This window comes from Balaenoptera physalus (assembly GCF_965194825.1).
Source record: "Balaenoptera physalus genome assembly, chromosome: 10".
Lineage (NCBI taxonomy): Eukaryota > Metazoa > Chordata > Mammalia > Artiodactyla > Balaenopteridae > Balaenoptera > Balaenoptera physalus.
This window is the reverse complement of record NC_138889.1, coordinates 81,355,656-81,383,433: the sequence shown is the minus strand read 5'-3', so window position 1 is coordinate 81,383,433 and position 27,778 is coordinate 81,355,656. Positions and strand designations below refer to the sequence as shown.

General features: G+C 35.6%; 2 long non-coding RNA genes across 2 annotated transcripts in view; both read left to right on the top strand.

The window, feature by feature from the left end:
- LOC309667810 overlaps nt 1-27,778 on the top strand; it is a 481,076-nt gene that overhangs the window by 239,156 nt on the left and 214,142 nt on the right. The gene's annotated exons all lie outside the window — the stretch shown is intronic.
- The window catches only part of LOC309667809, a 154,850-nt gene continuing 138,009 nt past the window's right edge, over nt 10,938-27,778 (top strand). Inside the window, exon 1 of the long non-coding RNA XR_014267973.1 lies at nt 10,938-14,778. This is a non-coding gene — a long non-coding RNA (uncharacterized lncRNA). The remainder of the gene's footprint in view (nt 14,779-27,778) is intronic.

Below are 27,778 nucleotides of genomic sequence, written 5' to 3'. Positions count from 1 at the left end.
TTCAAGATTTGCTGTCTAAAGTGGTTGAAAATGAATACTGACTGTTTCCCAAGCAACTACTTTTCTCATAAAATAAATTTCTTTTGCTATTTAATAATACTAGCAATAGGATATATATATATCTTCATAAGTTATAAAAGTCATATATATAAATGTGTTTTGTTCACATACACGAACCAACTCCCTGAAATTCCCCTTGTGTCTCTTCAGCCCATGTAGGGTCAATTTATTTTCTTCCAGTGAAATATTTGTTAGATCTGTTCCATCTGTTCCAAGCTGCAAACACTCCATTAGCTATAAACACTCCACTTAGTGTGACCTAGGTAAAATGTAATTACTATTGACTAGGTTCTAATTTTCCAAGGAATATTAAAAGTGACCTAGGTAAAACGTAATTACTATTGACTAGGTTCTAATTTTCCAAGGAATATTAAAAGTAATATGTCGAGAAAAATTATGAAATTATCTTTTTTAGGAACAGTCCCAGATATCAGTACAATACACAGAGGGCAGTTTGCCTACTATAAATGCCAAGTGTATGAAAATTGTTTTTAAATATTGTCAGTTATCAAGGGCCATAAGCATCTCTGTGACTTATGATGCTATGTAGAGAAGAAGCAATCATTTGTCAGAATTTCTAGTCTAGAGAACTTTTACTATGAAAATACAGTTTCACAAGATGACTCTAGGAACAAATATTAGAAACTTCTATCAACATGGTATTTATGGATCACTGAAGCTTTTTGCCATTTCTTGAAACTATAGTGTGGTAATTGTGTGAATTATTCTTTTTGGTACTACTCAGTAAAGTTGTTTAAAAAGGCTATAAAAGGCAAAAGAAATATGCTTTTGACAGGATGAACCACTTTTGAGAAACTTATATTTCTTATAAATACTTGCTAAAAATGGCAAGTCATTTCTGAAGGGCTAAGAATGACATAAGATAATGTTCAGTTACTCCACAGTAATGTTAATAAATTATGCTGGAGCTTTAAAGTATAGGGTTGATGGGCCTGAGGACACTGTGTCAGGAGGGAGTTGGGAAGGAAACTTACTTAACTAAATAGAGAAGGTTGAAATCTTGAGTTATTACAGATTCGTTGAATACCCAAACTGTTCTGTTCCTTTTGGATAGGATACTCATGACAATTATATTTTGAAAGGAATTACTAGATTTTTTGATATCACAGAAAAATCTCAAGAAATAAATCCCATAATTTTTTTAATTGTATAATAAACAGTATGGTATAATAAGAGATGTTTTGAACTGAAATTCAAAAGAGTTTAAATTCTGATTCTTAAGCCATGAAGGACTGTGACTTTGGAAAAGTCATATAATCTCTCTGGACTGCATTGCTGATGTATAAATTATTCTGGGTGGACATTATTTTAAAAATTATATCATCACTTTTACTTTTAATATTGACTTTATAACTTGGTCCTGAAAAAGACCAGTTCATTCATAAAAGTTGTAAAAAAAAAAAAAAGAAAAAATACCCAAAGTATGATGCAGTCCTTGTTTTTAGTCTTTCTTTTATTACACTTATGATTAGCTGGAAAGTATTTCATAGTAAAGGCTCTAAGTGAATTTCAACTTTTAACAAGCAGAGTACACAATTTTTTTTTAAAATAAATTTATTTATTTATATTTTTGGCTGTGTTGGGTCTTCATTGCTGCACGCAGGCTTTCTCTAGTTGCAGCGAGCAGGGGCTACTCTTCGTTGTGGTACGTGGGCTTCTCATTGTGGTAGCTTCTCTTGTCGTGGAGCACGGGCTCTAGGCGTGTGGGCTTCAGTAGTTGTGGCACGCGGGCTCAGCAGTTGTGGCTTGTGGGCTCTAGAGCACAGGCTCAGTAGTCGTGGCTCACGGGCTTAGTTGCTCCCTGGCATGTGGGATCTTCCCGGACCAGGGCTTGAACCTGTGTCCCCTGCATTGGCAGGCAGATTCTTAACCACTGTGCCACCAGGGAAGTCCCAGAGTACACAATTCTTTTGAAAAGTATACAATAAAATGTGCTAAAATGTACTTAGTAAGCTAATCAGAGACTCCTGGTTTAGTGGGATCTAGACAATATGTTCCTAAATGCTAGTTCATATACTCGCTTCACAAAAATTCCCATGGATGTTTTAAAACAAAGAAATTCCTAAGCCTTAACTGAGATACATAAAATAAGCCATGTCTGATGCAATCAAAATTTAAGTATAAAAACTACCCCATATAATTCTGATGATCAGACATATTAGAGAATCAACTTTCTAGACCACCACTACCACCAGCCTCATCACCACCACCACTGTCTGTGTTCTTAATAACAGTGTTCTTAATTGGGGAGGTGCAGACACTCGTTAGAATACAAACACTAAATGTAGCAAAAAATAATAATAATAAAATAATAATTAGAGGGATTGCAGATCAAAGTTTCAATGGTCCCTGAGGCTACCTAGTCCATCGAAGTCCTAACCCTTATAAAGCATTAAAAAAAATAAAAAATAAATTAAAAAAACCTTAATGTTGGTTGGTCTGCTGCTATTTTCATGCAAACATGGAGTTTCAGTGTTTGGACTGGAATATACCAGAAGGACTCAAATTCTAGTATTCTCTGGGAAGAATGTAAAGCCAAAAAAAAAAAAAGAGAAATGATGTTTTCTGACTGGTAAGAGGACAAAGATGTAGCAGTAGACCAATTATATGATTAGGTGACATGCTAGTGTTGGGTAAATTTTAAGAAATATGATGAATGTGTTTACAGAATAAAGGTAAAAGTACATCTTCCTGAAACAAACATTATGTAGCCGGATCAAGGATACAGTTTCCTATAGCAGAAATGTTTTACTAGTGTCACTTCATTATAAACCTCATGATATACATTAAATTTTTATATGTTGAGTAATAAATAAAACTCTTTAGTTAAGATTAACTCTCACAGCAACAAGAAAATAGTAAACATTTACAGATTTAACCTTAAAAAGACCTTCACCCTCACTGGCTGAATTCCAAAATTGTTTTTTACTTTTGTGATCATCAGAATGAAAGGATATACTCTACCATTCTCTTTGTTGAAAGTCCTAAAGTAAAACCACTAGAAAACAGATGAAAAAGGTAAAGCTTTACGGCTGCTTGAGTAGGAGGATCAGTTCAAAGTGAGGGTATCTTGACTTCTGGCAGTAAGCAGATATTTTATATGTTACAAGCATTAGGATGATCATGAGAAAAGAATATTAAGAAACAGAAATGTGATGTGGGCCAAAGGGAAATATGTCCCTGAGGTTAGTTATAATTGATCTGTTTTCACAAGGAGATGCATAAGAGTAAGGAAAACTGGGAAATTGTGTTCTGCAATTTCACATTTGGAAAGAAAAATATTTGGCTTAGGATCAAGGCATGTTATTTTTGGTCATACAAGGATTGCAGAAATCCTTAACCCTTTAACTCTTTAGAATTTTTCTGGGAAATGTAGTAACTAGTTGATTAATTCAGTAAGATAATTTCCTCCTTCAGATTTTCCTTAATTACAGTGGTGATCTTTAGTTTCTAATAATGTTAACTTAGAATTAGTCAATGTTTTAGTCTTATTCTTATTTCACAACAGTCATGCAAAATGACTATAAAATGAAAAGAGTAGGGGAAAATTAGCTACTAGATTCCACTTCATTGTACACTCATTAAAACATTCATAAATAAAAGACTGGAGTAAACAAAGATGAATTTATTTCAACAGTATTTTATTATTTTCAGTGTCTCCCTTAATTAAATTTAGTCTTAAATATTTGTTCTTTTTAATGCTATAGAAAATGGAATTTTTAATTTCAATTATTTTTATTTTTAATTGCTAGCATATAGAAATTCAATTTTGCATATTTATCTTGTATCATGGTAAGCAGCGTACTGAAATTTAAAAGGTCTAGTTTGTGTGTTTGTATTTCTTAAGATTTCCCTCAAAAAAGATCATGCCATCGTGAATGGAGATAATTGTGTTCCTTCCTTTCCAATCTGGATGCCTTTATTTCTTTATTGCTTTTTCTTGCCTAATTGCCCTGAAAGAATTTCTAATATATTGTCGAATAGAAGTGATGGGAGTAGACACCTTTGCCTTGCTCTTAATCCTAGGGGCAGGGGGCTGTATTCAGTCTTTCACCATTAAGTATGACGTTAGCTATGTTTTTCATAAACGCCCTTTTTCAGGTTAAGGAAGTTCCCTATTATTCCTAATTTTTGAGTGTTTTAATCAACAAAAAGTGTGCTGTATTTTGACAAATGTTTTCTCTTTGTCTCTTAAGATGACCATGTACAAATCAAAATGTACATGTTTTACATATATATTTACATGTAATATATAATTTAATAATTTGTATATTATATACAATAATTTATATATTATACACACACAGAATAGATGTTTTAGTCTTTAATCTCTCTAAGTTGATGAAAATGAACTTTTGCTATTGAGAGTTGGAATTCATAGAAATGCAAAATCACCCATAGATATATTTACTCTCTGCAGTACTTCTGAAAGTTTTCCCTCCACAAATACAAATATTCTGATACATTTTATCAAAAATTATATGATTCATATTTAATTGTATATGCGAATTATCAAGAGTATACCTGACAAGAATGAAGCACCTTTTCAATTAAGCATTGATGAGAACCAAATTTTCCACTTTAAATTTTACAAGTCTGATGATTGTAAGAGTTTGCATAAGGTAGTTTTTTGCTCTGTAATTTTCAAACCTGGTATTGTCTTTACTACTCACACTCAGTGCTAAACACAGAGGATGTAGGGCACACTGGTACTGCAGTACCTCTGGCCCTGCACTTTTCTTTAACAAAGAGAAGTCACAACATAATGGTTGGTTATAATACTATCATGTTATTCCAATTCATATATGTCCTGTCATAACTAAGTAATAAGTTATGACACAGAGTTAAATGATTGAAAGGATTCATGGGACTCCATAGGGCCTAGACATGTGAGGATTTAATAAAGGTAAAAGGTACTAGCAGGAGAAAGTGTACAGGCAATAATATAGCGGTTCTAAGATGTCCAGGCATAGTCCCTAAGTGTCCTTTATGGGTCTCATAAGACATACATTGTTTTTAGATTATGAACAGCCAGGGTATGTAGAAGACACCATGCTTTCAGGGGAATCAATGTATGAGTTCGCTTAAGGTGCTCTTATATCCTGCTGGTCATGTAGTTAAATCTAGGCTGTGTAAGTACATATATATAGGATAAACAACGTAGACAAGCTAGTACAGGGTACTTCCAAGGAAATTTTGCATTTTCAACATCAGGTTAAAATTCATTAGCTAACGTATTTCATCCCTATCTTGGCCTAGGTTCCGTGTTAGACTTCCAAACATCCCTGGAGATCAGCGGAGCTACCTTAGTTCAGTGGCATGTTAAACATATTCTTATATAACTATATGTTAAAATTATGGCTAACTATAAAATGTACTCCCTTTAACCCAAATTAAATGAACACTCCAACTCTAAACTCAAATTTTCCTCAATTGGATTCCCAAAATACCTGTGGCTACTCTATAATCAACTAATAGGATGAGAAATATGATACAGAGGAAGTTGGAATTGAAAGAGAAAGAGATTTAATTATATTAAAATTATCTTAACATTGCTTTTTTTTTTTCTTTTTTCAAAATTTTACTCATGGTCATCTTATAAAGATGACCATATGAACACGATACTAAGGCCTATCGGAGCAGGTCCATGTGCTTAAGCAACCTCAAAACTTAAATACTGTTAGAGTCACAGGAAATTGTACTCTGCCAAGTTAATTTATTAAAATACAGAAAATGTAGATGTAAAATTGGATATCAGAAATCACTGGTTCTCAAGACCATGTGGCATGTTCCTTTACAGAGTAAGGAGTCCATACTTGTCTTATTACTTCTTAGCCTCTTCACTTCCAGTCTGCTGCTATGTTGAGGGAAATGTTCCTTTCTTTGAATGGGAATGTCCCTGATCATGTATCTGGCTCAAGCGTCCAGCCAGGCTCAAAGCTCCTGTAGATTATCTGGTCATCACAGTCATCATCGTAATTATCACCCTCCCCAACACCATGACTATTTAAAAACAGACAAACTTGTTATGTTGAGCAATTTAGTTCTCCATTGACTAGAAGTTCTTTACCCCCCAAAGCCCAGGATTTTAGTTTATTATTTTTGCATAACAAAACATGCCAAATTAAATTATTTTGTTCAGTTTCTTCGCAACACTTAGGAGGAGTCCCTGTGGTCCCTCTCTTCCTTCTCCAACAATCCAGTGAGAAAGGACAAAATCAGCTTTAAAATAAGTTTCTCCCTGTTTATGGCCTTTGAAGTTTCAGAAATAATGTATATGAGTAACCTTTGATGCTGTGTGCGGTGAAGTGATTGTCCGAAGGGAGCTATAAATCATTAGAGATTGAGTTTATAGGAGCTAGGTCTGATGTAATCAAGGAAATTTTTTGGGTAAAAGTAAGATTTGAGTTGGAGCTGATATGCAGGGTTTCATATATCAGTGAGAGACAAGACTGGAAAGTAGACTGGAGCCAAATCCCTAAGGTTTTGAAAGCTACTTTTTAGTTTTGACTCTATATTGACTCTGTATTGGACAATAGCAGTTATGAAGGTTTCTGAGCAGAAACTAAACATAATAAGAGCTATAAGTAAGGAAAGTCAATTCAGCAGCTGTGAGGGAGATAGAAAGCTGAAGAGAATAAAGGACCAGTTAAGAGACAGCTAAGAGAGTGGAAGACCAGGTGAAAGGGAATCAAAAGACAGTTAGCAAAGAGAGAAATGGAATGAGCTTGAATAGAAAGCTTTCTGTTGACCTTCATCAGAACGTTGAAAAAGATTTATGACATAGGTACCTGATTGAAAAGGTAAAATTTTAAGCTATTTAAGAGAGACACACATAAATCTCATGTCACATGAAACTCCACTGAATTTTACTTATTAATCTTACTGAAAAAAAGTATTAAACTTCTACCAACCTAATAATCACATTTGGATCTTTTCAATGCTTCACTGCAGATCTTCACTGCAGATAACAGATATTAGGAATATAATCATAACACATTTCCTATGCTTAACTTGGTTCAGGCTGCCATCATAAAATATAAAGTAGCAAATTACTTATTTTCAAAATGGGCATATATTATATGCATGGATTTTTCAGTGAAATGTGCATTATTGCAAAAGGACCATTGATATATGTGCTTATACTGAGTATCAGCGGTGCATAAAATGAATAAATTCTAATGATATGTGTCTCTTCTTGATGAATAGATCTAGAAATGAGATTTTCCTCAAAAAAATTCCAGTCTCCCCCTCCCCCAGGAATTTGGAAATAAAACCTAGCAAACATCTGGGTTTCCTGTCAAAGGCAAATAATCTATGCTTAGAATCATCAAATTCCCAGGATATTCAGATTTTGTTTTATAGTAGTGGCCTTAGATAGGACTGGTGAAGAAATGTGTATTTAGTTTATTTATTGAAATTGAACAAAATCTATGACTTTTATCTGTTTCCTGGAAATGGACTTTACAATGGTATGTGCATGTACATGTGATCGCAAGTGTTTCTAGAATAATACCTGTCGGGGAAGGAAAAAATTAGGATGTGGCACAGGAAAAATACAATTGTGAAGCGTATGCCACAAAGTCTTCAACTAATCTCAGGGGGAATATGACGTTGGAATGGCCCTTCAGAATTGTACTGACTTACGGAAAAGGGATGCTGCCTTTGCATCTCCACATCAACCACTCATTTGGATGAGGGCTACCTCCTGCTGTGGCACAGATTCTTGGGAGGTAGTTCTTTGGAATCATCTCCAAGCTTCCACTCTTACCACGCTCTAATAGACGTAGCAGCCAATAGTCTTTGTCATATATATATTTTATTAGCTTCTCTCTTTTAAAGTAATAACCAAAGCCATTGATAGAGTCTATATATTATCAAGCCATACTGTTTTATTTCCGTTCTTTGAATGTGTCAACTTCTTCCTAGCCATGAGGTCTTTGAACATGCTATTATTCTGCCTAAAAAATATTGCAAAGCATAGTATAATCCAGAGAGAATTAAATTGAATCATACTTTAAGCCCACTTTTGCTGGTGTGGTAAAATGAAGTGCCACTGAATCGAGAGAGCAAGGCCCTCTTGTTCTGAAATAATATCATCTGTTTTTGGTAATAGACTTTCTTTTAAAATATTGGGTTGGCCAAAAAGTAACATCTTATGGAAAAACCTGAATGAACATTTTGGCCAACCCAATAGTAGTAGACTACATGTCTCATATTAAAATACATTTTTAAAAATTCTTAGGTCTGATTTTTTTTTTAGTGAAAACATTCTCTTTAATTCACTAGAATACACTGTTAAACTTTGAATAAACAGGTTATAACCATTTGGCCTCTTTACATCAGATCTATTTGAGAGATTTCCTTTTCTCTGTTGAGGAGTTTTTCTTACTCTTTAAGTAATACATTTCATGGTCCCAAATGAAATTGGCTACGTTTATTTTGTTATTACTTTATGGAAATAAACTATGTCTGCCAAAGGCAATGTTTCCAATCACTCTTTCCTAGATTAACTGCAGTCTGTGTTTGTATTTTAACTCCAGCTGGTTGTAGTGGACAGGGTCTTTGTGTGCTTTCTCCGATTCCCTCAACTATCCCTTCCTGCTCTTGCTCTCGTTCTTATTCTTTCCCTTTGTGTTCCACCCACTCTGCTCTCCCTCTGCTTCAGATTCAGGGGATCAGATCTGACATACCATATCTTATACTAAAGAAGGCTTCTGATGCAACCCTGAAGTGCAGAGGAGTTCATTCCCTATGGAGTGGACATTGAACAGTGGCAGACAGGAAATGGGAGCGAGCTAAGCAAATGCATTCCTCCTCTTCCCCTTTCCAGGTAGGAATGGTTTCTCTTTGTTGTCCACATGGAAAATTTCCATGGGCCAAGTGACCGCACCTGCAGAACAGCCTGCTACGTGTCTTCCTGGGGTATCATGCAGTGGTTGGCACCACGGTCATGCATCACATCGTTTTCCACTTGCTACACACCTGTTCTCCTTCACCCTCACTGTCTTGTATTTGTAATGGCCAGATAAAGTGTCAGTACTCTGCTCATTGATTTGGGCTCTGCTGTCTACTGGCTTGAATTTCTGATAGGAAACATTGTCTTCGTCTCCTCTTCCTCCTTCTCATTATTATTATTACTATTATTAATGTGCATTAGTTGCTGTATAAGTCTTAGATTAATTTTTGCAGAGACACTATAATATGAAGTGAGTATGTTAATTTTAATTAGCTAACACACATTTAGATTTACTTTACAAGCTTCTCTTTTTAAATAAAAGACATTGGTATAAATAATCAACTTGGAAGTTAACAAATGATACATGTCTTCAATATGTGTCTTTTCTGAAGATTTTTTTTTTTTTTTTTTTTCAGTTCTGGTATTTCACCTCAGTTAGACCCCATAAGAAAAAAACAGGGGAGGTGTAAAATTGCAGTTAATAGTTGAGGTCTGAATTATGACTCCCTCTTGTTTCCTGGGTGTCTTAAATAATCTATTTACACACACACCCCACCCCTTGTGCTCTGTGTTAATTTAATTCTTTACACATTTTCTTACACAGGTATTTTTTGCCATGATAGTTTTACAGAAAATATATACATACGTGTCTGACTTTGGCTTTTCTTCCTCAATATGGAAATCATGATTTCTTATGGAAATCATTCCAAGGGCATCTGATATTTTAAAAATTGATTACATGGTATTGATATGACATATTGAGTCATTTCAGTATTGTTGCATTGACACTTTTATTTTTATGGTATAAATTCCCAGGAGTTAAATCACTGTATCCAGTGATAGACCTTTTAACTACATATATTTGTTATCAAAATACTAACACATTTCAATTTTTTTGCCATGTTTACTCAAGATATTTTCTTTAAGAGATAAAATAATACGTGTAGAGTTTAAGTCTTCTTTATACCTCCTCAGAGTCCTTTTCTAGATGCGACTTAAGAACCTGACAGTAGAGTATATCTTTTCCATTCATGTTTTATGCCTTTGTTCCACACATGTTTATTCACAGGCAAATATTTTTCGGTGAATTGTTCCAATTTACATGAATATCACACTATGCATATATTTCTGCACCTTGCAGTTTTCCTCAGTATCTTCTTAGAATATCTATCCAACTTTAAATATCTATTTGATCTAATTCAGTAATTTTAACACCTATGTTGTATTCAGGGACTGTGTTTTTCTTTTGAATTTGTATTGTTTTGTAGCTTCTGTAAGAGGCCATACATAATGATGAATTATATCTACATTCAGAAGACAGTAGACACTTAGTCAAAAAGCCATCTGTTCATTCCTTGTTGTTCTTATGCAAATAACTTAGAGCATTTATCTCAAGCTGAGACAGAAAATATAGATTTCAAGAAAATAAAAATTATGAAATGATTGTATATTCTCAAAAAGTAGAGGTGATGCTCACAGAGTCATAAAGTCATGCTGCTACAAGGGACTTGGGAATTTCTCTCTTCTTTCATGTAAATCTTTGAAATGGGGTTGAATGTGGTCTCCTTACCATAGGATCATGCTTTAATTTTTAAACAAGAAGGTACTCCCTCCTACATTCAGTTATTAACTCCTGACTTCCAACCCCCTTTTTAAATTTTCTTTCTTTGTTGCATGAATATTACTTTTTCTCTCCAAACTGAATGCCTCTTTGGATTTTCGGTAAAAGTTAGTTTCTTCTGCCACTGTGTCCTGAGCAGCAAACTTGGGTTTTGAGTGAGCTGGGGCTCTGGAGTCAGTCTAATTCTCTACTATCCAGATGTCTGACTTTGGGCAAGATACTTTACCTCCCTGTGTCTTGGTCTAATCAGGTATAAAATGGAAAGTATAAGTATAAAATGGAAAGTAAAAATAATTTCTTCAAGGAGAATACTCTTTACCATCATTATGCTTAAGCAACTCAGGCAAGTAGAATAAACTTGGGACAGTCTTAGTTTCATAACCCAGTTTCACCATTTACCATTTACTGTTTGACACTGGGTAAGTCATACTTTCTGTAATCTCAGTCCTTCAGCTTGCATATAAGAGAATTAATGCATACTTAATATTTTAAGTAACATACAAAATGAATGAAGTACTGATATACACTACAGTATGGATGAATCTGGAAAATATTATGCTAAGTGAAAGAAGTTAGTCACAAAAGTACATGTACCATGTGATTCCATTTATATGAATTGTCCAGAATGGGCAAAATCTATGTATAGAGAAAGTAGATTGGGGTTACCTAGGGCTGGGGGAGGCAGGGGAAATTGGGAGGTGATAGCTAAAGATCTGGCATTTCTTTTTGCTACAATGAAAATGTTTTTGATTGTCATTGTACAACTCTGTGAATATAGTGCAAAAAAATCTTGAATTTACACTGTAAATGTGTGAATGTATGGTGTGTCAATTATCTTTCAATAAAGCTGTTAAAAACTCAGTAGAAAAAAATCAATAACCTGAAATTTGGTTATTCAAAAAGACAAAAAGGAAATTGACAAATCATTATCTAGAAGCCAGATTAAGAACAAAATGAGGGAATATCCAAGTTACTAAAATAAGGCACGAAAAGACATACCATTACTGACCTTACAAAGGTCAAATGGAGTAAAAGGAACAGCTTGAAATGATATTGTTAAAAGGTCATTTATTTCCTGCATCTAAACTCTACCACAAATATTAGTCAAAGAGGAAGTCAGCCCTCCTGTTATTAACTACCCTTTAACTTAGTAGTTGGGTTTGATATAGGCAGAATGTATCTAGGAAAGAACTCTGGATTTGAATGGTACTTAAGTTCCACTAGAGGTTCCTGCAACTTTGAGTAAGTTATCTACTATATAGATACATATAAAGGTATTACTTATCTCTAAAGTAAAAATAATATCAGCCTTCATAGAGTTGTTGAGATAATTCACATGCAAAGTTATATTATTCAGTTTCTGTGAGCGACTACATCAATTGATAGGAAGTTTTATATGATAGAGCAGTACTTTGAATAAAGAAATTAATAAGTTTTGATGAGAAAAGGAATAAAGGGGAACAAGGAAAAATCAAAGTGACATGGATGAATAGCAAGTAGGTGAGACTGAATAATAGCATCTAAGAAATAAATGGGAATATCACTAGGGAAGTAAATCTAAATTTTCTTTTGAAAAAGATGGGCCTTTGCAACTTGAGTTTGAATTTTTTAGGGTATCTAAGTGAATTATTCCAATAGTGGGAATTATAAGTAGGTATAAAGGAGACCCTGAGTTTTTAAAATTTAAAATCCAGAACTTTATGCATAAAAGTAGATATTAAAATAATATGATTTGCTGAGCTTTCCATTGAACTGAGTATAAAGAAATAAAGGCCAGTACATCAGACTGAAATTTGAAGGGATGCTCAAATTTGAAAAGAAAAAGTAGGAAATGTTATCAAAGTTAGAGAAATAGAAAAAAAAAACACATTATTTACTATAATTCAAAGAAAAATTGAATTATTGAAATAATTGTACTAGGTTAAGGCGAGTGAAGCATATTAGGGAAATAAAATGTTGGAGGTATTTTAAATAGTAAACACAGAGTGGCAAGAACAGAAGTTATGTTGACAAGTGAGTTTAATAGAGAGTTGAATTAAAACAGGAAGTTACACAGGTATACATGTAAGTTTAATTTTGTCATACATTCTTCTTATATCTAGGAACATTTTCACATACTTCTCTGGCCATCTTATTGGCATTTGTGACCCCCATATGCTACCATTCTTTTACTCGCTTCCTCTGCCAGCCACACTTGGGCTACTTGCTGTTCTTCAGTCATGCCAGGTACTCTCCAATTTCAAGGTGTTTGCACATGATATGTTCTGTGCCTAGAGTACTCTTCTACCTGGTACTTGGATGGCTAGTCCCTCATTTTTTTGAATTCCTTTTAAAATGTCACCTCTTCGGTGACATTTGGAGAATCCTTTGGAGAATCCTTTTCTAAAACTCATATAAAATACCTCCTACTCGGATCACACTCCCTATGCTCTTTTCTGCTTTCTGTTTTTCCTTATAACTCAATACTACCTGATATCATATAACTCCTTTCTGTATTTATTTACTCATACGTCCTCCTCTAGAATGAAACTCCTTAAATATCAGTGATTCTGTGTTTTCACCACTCTATGTCTGACATCAGAAAAGTATCTGGAACATAATTGGTGCTTATTATGGGTTGGACTGTGTCCCCAACACAAAAGGTAATTAAGTCATGGCCCCCAGTACCTCAGAATGTGACTTCATTAAAATGACGTTGAATTCCTGACTTCAGTAGGCCTGATGTGCATATAAAAAGGGGAAACTTGGACAGAGAGATGGACACACAGGGGGAAAATATTGTGAAGACCCATGGAGAATGCCATGTAAAGACAAAGGATTAGAGTGATAGTTCTACAAGCCAAAAAAAAAAGGGACAAATATTGCCAACAAACTACCAGAAGCTAGGAAGAAATACAGAAATATTCCACTACAGTTTTCACAAGAGTACTGGTCTGCCAACATCTTATTTCAGATTTCTAGCCTCCATAACTATGATACAGTAAGTTGCTGTTGTTTTATGTCACCCAGGTTGTGGTACTTTGTTAACAGTAGCCCTAGGAATCTAATACAATGTCTAATAAACATTTATCAATGAATGAATTTGAGTTCCATAGGCAGATTTTGGAAAACACTGACACAGTGCAAAATTTTGAAAATAATAAATCATTAAGAAAGAAAGAGATAAAAAGAGGAAGGAAAGGAGGGAGGGAGGAAGAGAGAAAAAGATAAATCTATTTGTGATCCTATGAAAACATTTTGCTTGGTTATGAAGCTGAAGAATAAAAGGACCTTGTTAGCCTAAGACAACTAAATGTTTTTCAGCAATCCAAAGTGTCTTGTGAATGAAGAGGAAAGGGCTTATATTATTATTTCTTGTTATAATCCAGGAACTGATTTTGAGTTAATGTGACATATTCTATAGTACTCTCAGAGCGTGGGGGGAAAAACAGTGTTTTTAAAAATGCCATTAGGAATTGATAGGAATTGCATTGACTCTGTAGATCACTTTGGGTTGTATCGACATTTCAACAATATTAAATTTTCCAACCCACGAACATAAGATATCTTTCCATATGTTTGTATCTTGTTTAATTTTTTCATCAATATTTGTAGTTTTCAGCATACACATCTTTTACCTCCTTAGTTAAGTTTATTCCTAGGTATTTTATTCTTTTTGGTGCTATTGCTAATGGGTTATATTCATAATTTTCTTTTCAGATAGTTTATTATTAGTTTATAGAATGTAATCGATTTTTGTATGTTGATTTTGTATTCTGCAACTTGAATTTGAAATAAATCCTGAATTTGTTTATTAGTTCTTTTTTTTAAAAAATTAATTTATTTATTTACTTATGGCTGTGTTGGGTCTTCGTTTCTGTGTGAGGGCTTTCTCTAGTTGCGGCAAGCGGGGGCCACTCTTCATTGCGGTGCGCGGGCCTCTCACTATCGCAGCCTCTCTTGTCGTGGAGCACAGGCTCCAGACGCGCAGGCTCAGTAATTGTGGCTCACGGGCCCAGTTGCTCCTTGGCATGTGAGATCTTCCCAGACCAGGGCTCGAACCCGTGTCCCCTGCATTGGCAGGCAGATTCTCAACCACTGCGCCACCAGGGAAGCCCCTGTTTTTTTTTTTAATGGAGTCTTTAGGATTTTCTATGTATAAGATCACGTCATTTAAAAACAAAGACAATTTTACTTCTTCCTTTCCAATTTGGATGCCTTTTATTCCTTTTTCCTGTATATTTGCTCTGACTAGGACTTCCAGTATTATGTTGAATAGAAGTGATAAGAGTTGGACATCCTTGCCTTGTTCCTGATATTAGGACAAGGCACAAAAATGAACACCATTGTTTCTGATTTAATACTAACACCATGTGATTGAATTACCTCATTCATTTTAGAGGAGTTACTGTATGTTAGGCCAATTACCTGTAAATGAGAATATAGGAAAATTATTCCTATAATTTGGGGTCTAATTAGACCCAAAACTTGAGTTCATTTGTACTTTATAATGAATAAGCCAGTAGCTCCTTCCCAAGGGATGAAGAATATCTAAACCGATTCTTTAATATTTGATCCATTCATAGGATTGTGTTTTACTAACGATCTATGTTACTATGCTTAGGAGGTAGGGAAGTTCAGGTGATGGTGCTCTCTTGCTTCAATGTAGTAAATACTCCCGAGCAACGCCTCACTTTGAGGTGGGCCTAGCAGTCCTCTGCTAACTTTCTTTCCCTTCCACTTTTGGTAAACCCATAGGAACTGGCCTCTTGGCTTTACTTTCCTCATATATGTGTCCAGGCATGTCAGTGGTCTCGAGGCTACTCTCATATTTATAGTCATAAATTCCCTTTCCATCTTTGATCTTAAAACCAGAGGCAGCTTCATGGGCCTGAGTCCTATGCAATCACATAGGGTCCACTTTCTCAGTAGGGCCCCATGATTGGTTTTACGCTCTGATATGGCTGTCTTGAAATTTGTAATAATTTTATCTTTGAACTTGTGTTTTGTAAGTGAAGTCTAGTAGGAAATAGAGCATATGTGTGACCAGTGGATATGTGTAGATAGATTGGGCAATAATAGCCATACTGGTGAACTCAAGCCCTCAGGCACTTACAATTGAAGATTCAGCAGTAGAATTCATAAACAGGCATTTTGAATTACAGATCTTCCTCTACCTTTGATGGGGTTAGGTCCCAGTAAACCCATCATAAGTTGAAAATATTGTAAGTTGAAAACGTATTTAATACACCTAACATACTGAATATCATAGCTTAGCCTAGCCTACCTTAAATATGCTCAGAACACTTAAATTAGCCTACAGCTGGGAAAAATTATCTAACACAGAGCCTATTTTGTAATAAAGTATTGAATATCTCATGTAATTTGTTGAATACCATACTGAAAGTGAAAAACAGAATGGTTCTTTGGGGTACAGGATGGTTGTAGGTGTTACGGTTGTTTACCTTCATGATCTCACGGCTGACTGGGAGCTGTAGCTTGCTGCCACTGCCCAGTATCACAAGTGAGTATGTACAAGAATTGCTAGCCATGGAAAATATCACAATTTAAAACCTGAAGTTTGGTTTCTATTTAATGCATATTGCTTTCGTACCATCATAAAGTCAAAAAATATTAAACTCAACCATTGTAAATTGGGGACTATCTGTATATACAAATCATAAATCCAATTTTGGCTTCACAGTTTATAAGAAATTTTAGGACCACTATAATGCCATAATATAAATTTAAAGTTTAAATTAAATACAAAAACACAAGAAACTGATTTGCATGAGGTAGTAAATATTTTTAGAAACAATATCCATGAGAATCATCAGGTGTAAATTGCACACAAGTTTATTTTGAAGTGTTGTTTTGTTACTGACCAGGGTTCTTGGCCTCCTTAATCAATAGAAATTGATAAGAGGCCAGACAAGAAATTCAGGCCAGGCTTTTTTGAGGCCCCTGCTGCAGCAGGGGAGGAGCGAGAACAAGTAACAGGTTCCCTTGCTTGCTCACTCGCTCCTAGAGGGGGGGGCGAGCTTGTTCCTTACATGGGGTGAGGGTAGGGGTGTAGCCAGGGGTCGGGCCGGAGGGGTTTGCCCACCCCTATGGTGGTGGTGTGTGTAGGGGGCATGCACAGTAACCTGCCTTTGCTGCTGACACCCTGCTTTTGCTCCTGGCTCTTCAGAAGTGGCAGTTGGGTTTTTTGGTCTTTTTTGTATCTTGTCCCTAATTTGCCCCAGCTGCGCATGCATGCAGTTATTTTTAGTGCCTTGTAGTTTATTTGTATTTCGTTGCCGGAGGAGATGTTTGTCCAGGTGCAAGCACTGCAGCAAACGGTTCCAGGTCGCAGCCTGTCTCTGTTTCTTTTCAAATACATCAACTGAGAGTAAGTTGTAAATTTTGATGACCAAAAAATGATTTTGCAGAAAGCCACCCATAAAAGTCTTATGATCAAAGTATCACATTAATAAAGTAGTATTATTTATCTTTTAAAATAAAAATGTGGCACCAAAAATATTTTTTCTGTAGTTTTGTAAGTTTATGTTATTATTTATGGATCACTATTATCCCTATTATGTTTTATTAGTAACAATGTGTTTGGAAAGGAAACACCTGTATATATTTTAGTAGCTTTAATGGTACTTTTATTCCCCTCTTTTTAACAAGATGCCATGCATTTTCATTTAACATTGCAGCCCCCAAATTGTGTGGCCAACCCTCCCTAAGCCTTAGGATGTAAGTCATTTATATAGAAGCCTGAAAGAGGATTTACTGGGCATAAGCTATTTATATTATGAAATTTTCTCATTTTCCTATTGCTTTTTGTGGGATCCCACAGAATAAAATAGTAGTGATAGGTAGAATTCAAACTCGAAAACCTACCTTACTCTCATCCGTAAGTTCATAGTTTTCACTTTAAGTTCATAGTTTACATTAAGGCTCACTCCTGGTGATATTCAATGGGTTTGGACGGATGTATAATCAAATATATTTATCATTATAGTATTATACAGGGTATTTTCACTGCCCTAAAAATCCTCTGTGCTCTACCTATTCATCCCCCAACCCCACCCCTGACAGCCACTGATCTTTTGATAGTCTCTTCAGTTTTGCCTTTTCTATCATGTCGTATATTGTAGTTGGAATCATACAATATATAGCCTTTTCATATTGTCTGTTTTCACTTAGTAATATATATTTAAGGTTCCTCCATTCTATTTCATGGCTTGATAGCCCATTTCTGAGATGTAGTTTAAAATTCTAAGTTTTCTTGCATTTATTATATATCATAGATCAGACGTGGGCAAAGTATACAAAGATGAATCAGTTATGGCTCCCACATGATGCAGTTCACAGTTCAGAAGGAAAGGCAGGTGAACAGACTGAGGATAAGAATGAAAGTAATAAAGTCCTGTGATAGAGGTAAGTACACAGTCTTATAGAGATGAGGAGGAGCGCCCACTCCACAGTGAGATAAAGGAAAGGGAGCTCAGAAATAACATGGAGACTAAAACCTGAAAGATTGGAACTTCATTTAAGTCTGAAGACGAGGAAAAACTATGTCCTAGGGAAAGATTGTTATGTTGTATAGAGGCACAAATAAGTGAGAGATCATGCTGCATTCAGAGATTTAGAAGTATAATCACATTGATTAAAACGTAGGCATTAGGTGAAGAAGTAGCACATCCACTAGGATAATTGGGTAGGGGTGTGTTCATCTTCTGGTTATTTTTCCTTACCTACATTGTCTGAAGACCTGGTTCGTTCATATGTTCCCTGACCCTGAGCTGTTCCCATGGCCTCTGGGACTTCGTTTCTGCTTCAGAGACTCTGATTCTGGTTTTAGAACTAATTCCAACCTACTAACTATATCAGGCCTCAAGTGCTGTTCTTAACTGCTTACTTTGATTTCCCTGAAATTAACACATTTTTTTACCGTCTTGACCTGACATTGACCAAGAAGTCCATAAAGGAAAAAGACTCAGTTTTGATTTTAATAAATGCATTAACCAAAGTTTAAACACTTCAGGGTCATTTGGCTATTTTATTTCCTTGGTTTAGATTTGAAAACTATGATTAGTTCAAGGGGCACAGACTTAAACTAATCATAGTTTTTGCTTCATGACACACTTGCAGCATTGATCCATCATGATCCACTTTATTCATTTATTGAATTGGATAAGTATATAAGACTAAAAATCACGACTGAATTGATTTGATTATGAAGAAACTGATCATTTATACAAGACATCAGACAAAAAAGTTAAGCACAATGATATTTTGCGTTAAATACTTGTTGGGTTTTTTTCCTTTCTTCAGAATGAGTAAACCCACACATTTGACTGGATGTTGTCAGAATGACACTTCAACCTTGGCTACAATGGCAGGCAATCTCAAAGACATTCTTCTGTGTAATCATAATACCATTTTTCACACCTAACACTTAGTAGTACATAATAATCAGTCTAACTCAGACTTCCCTAATTTTCTTCCAACTGTCCTTTTCAGGTACACACACACACACACGCACGCACGCACGCACACACACACACACACACACGCACACACGCACACACACACACGCACGACTAAGATCATCTGGGTAATTGATTCTTGCTCAAGGTCAGCAATGTGTTTGCCAAAATTTGGAGTCTGGCCCTGGTGTCATCTGAAGGCATTCTGTTTTTTTACCACAGCCTTAAGTGAAGTTCAGTTAGTATGAATTAGACTTTGGGGCTGGCCAGTTCTTAACTCTCTCCAGTTTGAGTCTTAGGATTCCGAAGTAGAGAGTAAGTTATAAGCAGAATTTCTCCTTTGATTGTAGTGGTATATACCACTTAAAATACTATCTGCTGACTTCTGTAAGGTAGAAAAAAAATCCGTGCATATTTAACAAAATTAAAACTTTTGTGTTTCCCAGTTAGGAGATCTTAAACCAGCGTTATTTTATTAAAAAAAAAAAAAAAGAAAGAAAAGCAAAAGAACTCACTGCAAAACCAAATTCAAGCAACTTACTGAATCTGTAAAATGAAGGAGTAAAAGATAAAAACTTTCACTCTCCCATTCCAGCTAAATGACAGTTCTACTATGTTCTGGAGATGTCCATATGCAAAATATTTAAAAAGTGTACATATCAGAGTCAAAGCTTTGACCATGGAAAGAGAGGATTCCCCTCTGAAAGATATTCTCTAAAAGAATGGAAAAATTGGAGAACTATATCACTTATTCAGAAAGTATGTCTACATTTATCTATTTAAAAATATACATCAGAAATGAAGCATTAAACCAAGGAAGTTGACTCATGCCTAAATTTCACTTGTGATTATTTCATTCAAATTGTGCCACTTCATGTGCTGCCACTTTGGTGTTTGTGGAATATTACTTTTCTGTCACACTTCGCTAACTTTATTTTTCAAGGTCATGCACTTCTGAGAAGCCTAAGATGAGTCGCTAATGTGCACAGATGAGCATTGCTTGACTTCTTCATGCAGGAAGGACACATAGTGGTCAGAGGTATGGATTCAAGTCACTGGCACAAATCCTCTGGCAGAGAGAAATCGTTTTCCAGTTTAATTATGAAAGTGACCTGACATGCTTTATAGCATGGGACAATTATTCTTTATAAAATAGAAGTGCTATAAATTCTGATCCTCTGTCTCTTTTTCAGAAAAGCATGTGTTTTTTTCTGTCTCACAGCTTCTCTCAAACACATAAATGGTGTGGCTGAAAGGTTGCCTGATCAGGTCTCTTTCTGAAAATGTCAGGATATCCCCTTCACTTTATATCAGTTATAGCACCTCTATATATTTCTAAGTTTCTTCCAAATGATTCAGTCATTCCCTTAGGTTGGACTGCACACAAGATTTCTGCTCATCATTGGAAATGTCTGGGAAGAGCAGTGATGTGCTGAAGGGGAGTCATCAATCACCATGTGTTCTAAATCAGCTCCTTGGTCAGACAAGGAAGTTAAGAGGAAAGTAATTGAAGCATAACATATATCTCTTGATTCTGGAATTTTTAGCCCACTGTCTTAAAACAACAAACAAACAAGAAAAGAACCACACACACAGAAAGGCTTCTCTTTCTGCTAGTTTGCAGCAGAATTTGTTGACTATCTAAACACTTGCTTATAAATATTTCTTTAGTGAGTTAAGTGACTTGGGGGTCATACATTTTGCCCTTAGCATTTCTAAAATGATGGTGAGAAGGGAAACATATGAATGAATTAGTCTGAGTTATTTTCTGATTCAGTTAATTATGCATGAAACCAAAAATAAGAAACCCTGATCTTTATATGCTATAGAGAGAATGTGCTGTAGTATTCCATTCAGGTAGCTGTGAGGTAATTCATTGGTAAGATGCTAATGAGCAGAGAAATGATTCTCTGGAAAACGTTCAGTGTTATTTGTTGCCGGGCACAGTAATTAATTACTTTGCTAAAGTCACTAGAGTAACTTTATCTCCTAATTCTGAAGCTTGTAGCAGAATTTCCAAAATTTGAGGACAGTGTGACAAAACATTTCTCACAATAAACCTGTCTCCCATTCACTGCCTCATTATCATTGCAATTCATCATGATCAGAAAATTTGGCAGCAGTTGCTCTTGCAAATCAAGTGAGATTATTTATACATGGCAGCTGTCTTGGAATCCTTATATTGGAACAGTAAGCTGTTGGTGGGGTGGGGGGTGACAGATTATTTTAAATAGTTACCATTGAAACAGAAGGGACAGGGCAGGACACAACCTTTGAAAGAATGACATAGTCCGGGGACATGACATAAACTGATTAGAACCAAATGGATCCAAGATGGCAGACAAGTCAGCTTTTTCCACTAGACCTTGAGCCTCAGTATACACTCACTGTAACATATCAGCAAGCTAAATGACACACTCACAGGTGCTATGACAGTTCCAAGGCCGACCATAAGAATCAAAAAGTGGGCGGTGGCCCAATTCCTGGAAATCCCTGCCCCTTCCCAAAATAGCTGGAATACTCCTCCCACTCCTTAGCCTATGAAATTACCCACCCCTATAAAAACTGACAACCCCATAGCCTGGTGCCTTTCTCACCTTCTGAGATGGCCCACACTCTGTCTGTGGAGTGTGTTTCTCTCTAAATAAATCCACTTCTTACCTATCACTTTGTCTCTCACTGAATTCTTTCTGCCAGGAGATATTAAGAACCTGAGCTTCATTAAGTCCTGAAACCAGGTGTGTGATCTCAGTTGGAAGACCGTGGGTTTTGGCCAGGTTCGAGTCCCGGCTGCATGGGTTCAAGTCCCAATTTGAGGTGCACGGTTTCACCATCACAGTACTAGGTCAACTAAAACCTCACTTAAAACAGAAACAAAAATAAAAATAATTTAAATAACAATATCCAAGAAAAATTGGCAACTATCTTTAAAGCAGAGCAGAGGTATAGATATTCTTCTGTTTCTCATGACCTCAGACCTCTTTTGGGTTTATTTTATTGTGCAAATTTAGTAGGATGAAGTGGCCTTCAACTATAGTGACCAATGTCTGTCATGTCAGTATTTGTTTTCCTTTCTTTTTTTAATAGCCACTGTATTTAATATTAGAATTCATTTTGAAAATACATGACCCTGTGCACGTATCAAGTTAGAAAATGATTTATTTGCATGTACAGTGTGGTGATTCAAAGAAAAAGCATACTCCCAACCCATGATCACAGGAGACATGCTTTTAATCACTTTATCTTTTTTCTGGTGTATTATTAAAAGGCATGTTTTATCAACTAGGACTAAGTTTTCTAAGGGAGCTATTTTAAAATGGAAAGCTTCAGAAAGCAGTAGAGGCAAATTAAACCACACTAGCTAGTAAACATGGATGCCTGTCACAAGGCTCTTCTTCCTGAACGTATATAGTGTTGCTGTGGCTTTTTATATTACATAGAATGTCCATGGGACTGCCATACGGGGAATGAACAAGGTTTCTCTCTCCTGTGATCCATCTGTTTTGGCCGTTTAGTAATTTTTAGCAGGTGAGGGCCTCAGCATACATTCCCTTGCTTAATATATTTATTTTCTGTGGTAGAAAATTACTCCTGACTCTCATGTTTTATAGTATTATTGGGGAGAATGCCTCTCACTGCAGAAACCTATCTCCTCTTACTATGCTGATAGAGAAAGAGGGTTGGCTCCTAGCCTAATGTTCCCCCAACATATGCTCTATTGTGGATTTTAATCGTGAACAGAGAGATACAAAATAGAAAACTATTTCTACTCAGCTATGGCATCATGGCTAGTCTGCTCCTTTATGGCATTGTAAACTTCAAAGTTCTGATTCACATCTCAGGAATGTAATCTTCAAGTCATGAATGACTATAAAGAATCTAGGTCACATAAATTATATAAATTTTGGAAATTTAATTTAAAATAGACATAGTGTTTTTTTTTAATCCCATAACACTATACATTGTGTAGGTTCTTCTAGTAAGAATGTTCCAGACTCTCTTGTGTTTTTTTTTTTTTTTAATTCTAGCTTTTATCTGTTTACAACAGATAGAAGATCAAATGCTACTTAAAGCCTTATCTCATCAGTGGCTAATATGACCTCTGCACCTGACTCCCATTCCCTAAACTGAAAAATTCCTACCTATCCTCCAGGGCTCTATGAGACAGATCAGGCACCACCTTCCCCATCCTCAATTATTGTAAAATTATTTATGTATTTTTTTAAAGTCTTAATCACATCATCTAAATAGTTTAAGTCCACAAAGCTGAATTACTAAATTGAGTTACTGTTTTTAACAATAGGAGTTGTGAAAACCTGAAAGAATATGAGAAATGGAATTAGGAATCACCCAGAGGAAGAGAATAGCTTTAAAGTGTCAGATGACCATTGCAGATCCAGTGACCCAAAGTTACTCTATGTTTGATCCAAAAATAGCATAAGAAGATTTTGTAGAATAAACTACCCAGAGAGAAAGTTGAGGTAGGGTAACAATCTAGGCATAGGAACTAGGGCCAAGGGGAAGGTACAGAAAGACACTGACAATTTGTTGGGAAATCTAATTGTAGATTTATATAGAAGCCAACTAGGTGTGAAATGGTAGAGAAAAGTCTTTTATCTCTGCCTTCTGGAAATTAAAGAAATGGATATTTTCAGATTTATTGAGGTGAAATTAATATGTAATAAATGCATCCATTTCAAGTGTGTAGTAATAACTTTTGGAAAGTGTATACAGTCAAGCAACCATCACAGTCAAGAAATAGAATATTTCCATTACTCCCCAAAAGTTTCCATTAGCTCTTTTCCACTCAGAATCTCTACTTCCAGTCCTAAGCAACTGCTGCTCTCCTTAGTGTCGCTATAGATTATATTAGTCTTTTCAGCAGTCTCTATCAATGGAATCATATCGTATCTCCATTACATCTGGCTTATTTCACTTCAGCATGATATTTTGAGATTCATCCATGTTTCTGTGTGTAGCAGTAAATTTTCATATCGATTTCTGAGTAGAATTCCACTATATATTACAGTTTGTTTATTCTTTAATTGGAATACATTTACCTTGTTTCCAGTTTTAGAGTTATGAATGCAGCCAGTATAGTTATGTGCAGTTATCTGAGTTGACATATTTTAATTGATCTAAAATATTGATTCCTCTGGGCTAAAAATCCATAAGTATGATTTACAGGTTGTATGTTAAGTATGTGGTTAACTTTTTAAGAGATCGCAAAACTCTTTTCAAAGTGTTTCTGTAACCGAAAGTAGAGTCCGGCTGCTCACCGCTCAAAAGCCAATGAAGAGGCAAGGTTGGTGGAAAGGAAAGTTTGCTTTATTTTGGATGCCAGCAATAGGGGTGGGGAGGAGGGCAGACCCCTGTCCAAAGGCCGACTTCCCCCCACTGACAGTCAGTGGGCAAGAGCTTTCATAGATGGAGGGAGGGGGCTACATGCAGAAACAGCACAGTCAGCTCTGACACTCATCTTGAAATTGGTCATGTGGTGGTCTGACCAATGTCATCTTGATTGTTTTAGGTACAGTTAATCTTCAGTTCCAGGGTCGGTTTGTTCCCTTATGTCATGGCTACAGTCTGGTCAGCATGTAGTTAACTTCTTCCACCTGGCAGGGGTTTCAGTATCTATAAGACAGCTCCCAGGATATGGCTCAGAATATTACCTATAGCCCTTGAGAAGGAACTAAAGATCCTTGACTCTGCTTAATGACTAAACTATTATTATTTAGTCTTGTTGCACAGCTTGTCTTTGCTTCTGCATTTTCTCACTTCTCCTATTAAACTTACTCTTTTGCTAAAGTTTTTCCACAGACAGAAGGCAGGCTGAGGACATGGGGGGCAAGGACCATAGGGTCCTGCTCTGTTTCATGTCTACCATTGTATATTCCCAAGAGCAATGTATATACACTCCAGTTAGTTCACATCATTGCCAACACATAATACTGTCATCCTCCTAAATTTTATCCATTTTAATTAATGTGTAGGAGAATCACCTTGTGGTTTTCATTTGGATTTTCCTGATTATTAATGATTTGCACATCTTTGCATGTGCTTGTTGGCCATTTATATGCCTTCTTATGTGAGGTATATATGCAAATATATTGACCATTATGAGTGACTACTTTTTGTTGTTATTGTATTGAGAGGATTCTTTGTATATTTCACTAAAACATTTTGATTCAATATACACCTGTTAAAATTTCTCCAATAGTTGGCTTGCCTTTTAATTTTCTTAATAGTATCTTATGAAGGGCAGAAGTTTTCAAATTAGATGAAATTAAGTTTATCACTTTTAAATTTATGCACGTTTTTTGTGTCCTAAGAAATAGTTTCTTATACCAGGGTTGCAAACAATTTCTTATATATTTTGTTTAAACGCTTATTGTTCTAGGTTTCACATTTAGATCTATGATATATTTAGAGTTGAATTTTCTGTGTGGTGCAAAGCAAAGTTCTAGGTTATTTAAAAATGTTTTGATGTGTGGATCTATAATTGCTCCAGCAAAATTTTTTTAGAAGATTCTTTTCTCTCCATTAGGTTAAGTTGTCTGCCTTTTTAAAGGATCAACTGAATACTGAGATATGGAACCTGTATTCTGTTCTTTTGGCCTATATGTCTATTCTTATGCCTATACAACAACACTGTCATGATTTCTTTAGCTTTATAGTAATTCTTGAAATTAGGTACTGTGATTACCCTATCTTTATTCTTCTTTCAAAATATCAATATTCTTATTCTTTTATATTTCCAAAAACTTAGGATCATCTTATTAATTTTTACAAAAATACTTAGGATTTTGATAGGGATTTCATTGAGTCTATAGATAATTTTGGGAAGAATTAACACCTTTATTGAACCTCCCAATTGATACACATAGTATATCTTTCCATTTATTTAGCTATTCTTTAATTTTCTCAGCAGTGTTTTGTAGTTGTCAATGTATAGATCTTGTACATATTTTGCTACACTTTAATGTATTTTTGATGCTATTGTAAATGGTATTTTAAAAATTAATATTAGCTGTTGCTAGCATGTAGATACAAATTTCAGTATATTGCTCTTGTATTTTATAACCCTGTTGAACTCAGTTGTTAGTTCTAGTAGCAGTTTTTGGGGCTCCTCCTGTAGCATTCGCTACATATATGATTATGTCTTCTGCTTGTGAATGCAGTGTTATTTCTTCACTTAAATCTGTGTGTCTGAGGTAGACAGCTTCTGAAATTGCTCTTGATAATCCCTGCTTTGTGGCATTCATCCCCTGTATAATGCCCTCTCTGAGAATGGGCAGGACCTAACGACTCAATTCTAATGACTAGAATATGACAAAGTGATGAGATATCACTTCTGATACTAAGTTACCAAAGGCAGTCTTTGCTTACCCTCTCCCTCTCTCACCTACTTTCTTATGAGATAAATAGCTTAATGGAGAGATGTCACATGGTGAGGAGCTGAGTGTGACTTTGCCCAACAGACAGCAAGCAAAAGAGGCTACAAGTACAATAGTCTGCAAGGAACTGAGTCCTGCCAAGGAGCACATAAGATTAGAAGAGAATCCTTCCCCAGTGAAACCTTGAGATGACTGAATGCCCCACTGACACGTTGAGTGCAACTTTGTGAACAAGCCAGAGACAGGCTAGATTTCCTAGAACAGCATTTTAAAAGACAGATTACAATTCCCTTGTACATAGTGTAAACAATAAAGATGTGGGTTGTAAAGTAAAATAGATTGTCGTGCTTACAGAAAAACATAAATCAAAAAAGTAGCAAAACAAGGATGAGGCATCTGAAAATAGAGGAAGGATTCTGGCATATGTACAATTAAGAGAATACCTGTATCTTTAATGAAATTACAAACATTCATTTAAATACCCCGTTATTTTCTTATCACCCACGGTCACAGAGCTAGTGAGTGGCAGACCCTGGGTTAGGTCTAGGATGGTCTGACGGACATGCCCCTCCGGGACATCAAGTTTGGCCTGACTGCTGGCTCCAGTTTTGCCTTTATCTAATGAATGACCATGGACAAGTTCTTGACCTCATTGAGTGTCAGTTTCTCTGTGTGTGACTACAGGCTCCGAATCCCTTTCCATAAATACAGTTGCTGTGAGAATACCAACCAAATGAGATAGGGCCTTTGTAAGTATTTTAAAAACTCTAAAACAATCTGAAAATATAAAGATTATTAAAATTATAATGCATTTTAAAATATAAAATGGTTGCTGCTGTCACAGTTCTAGTAATTCTACTTTGGGAAAAGAAATTAACAAAAGCAACAAAAGTTTGTTTAGAAAGAAGTTAGTTTATTATTTATTAAAATCTGTCAACAAAGTTTAAAAACTGCTAAAAGACCATATATTTTCTCAGTCTCTTTTAATATACAGAGAGGAATGAACAGAAGTCAATACAGGTGGTAAGTGATACAAATGTATGGATTTCAAAACATGATTTTACTGAGTGTACTATGCTCCACTGCTAAAGCAGGGCATGCAGTATGAGTCTGCCACTTTTCTGTGTTGTTCTTTACAACGTTAGGTGGGTTCCCAGTTTTATGAATTTACTTTTCCCTAAGAAAATGAAACTGTGTAACCCAGATTGGGACTTGAACCCATGGTCTTTTGGTTGAGATCACACACCTGGTCTCAGGACTT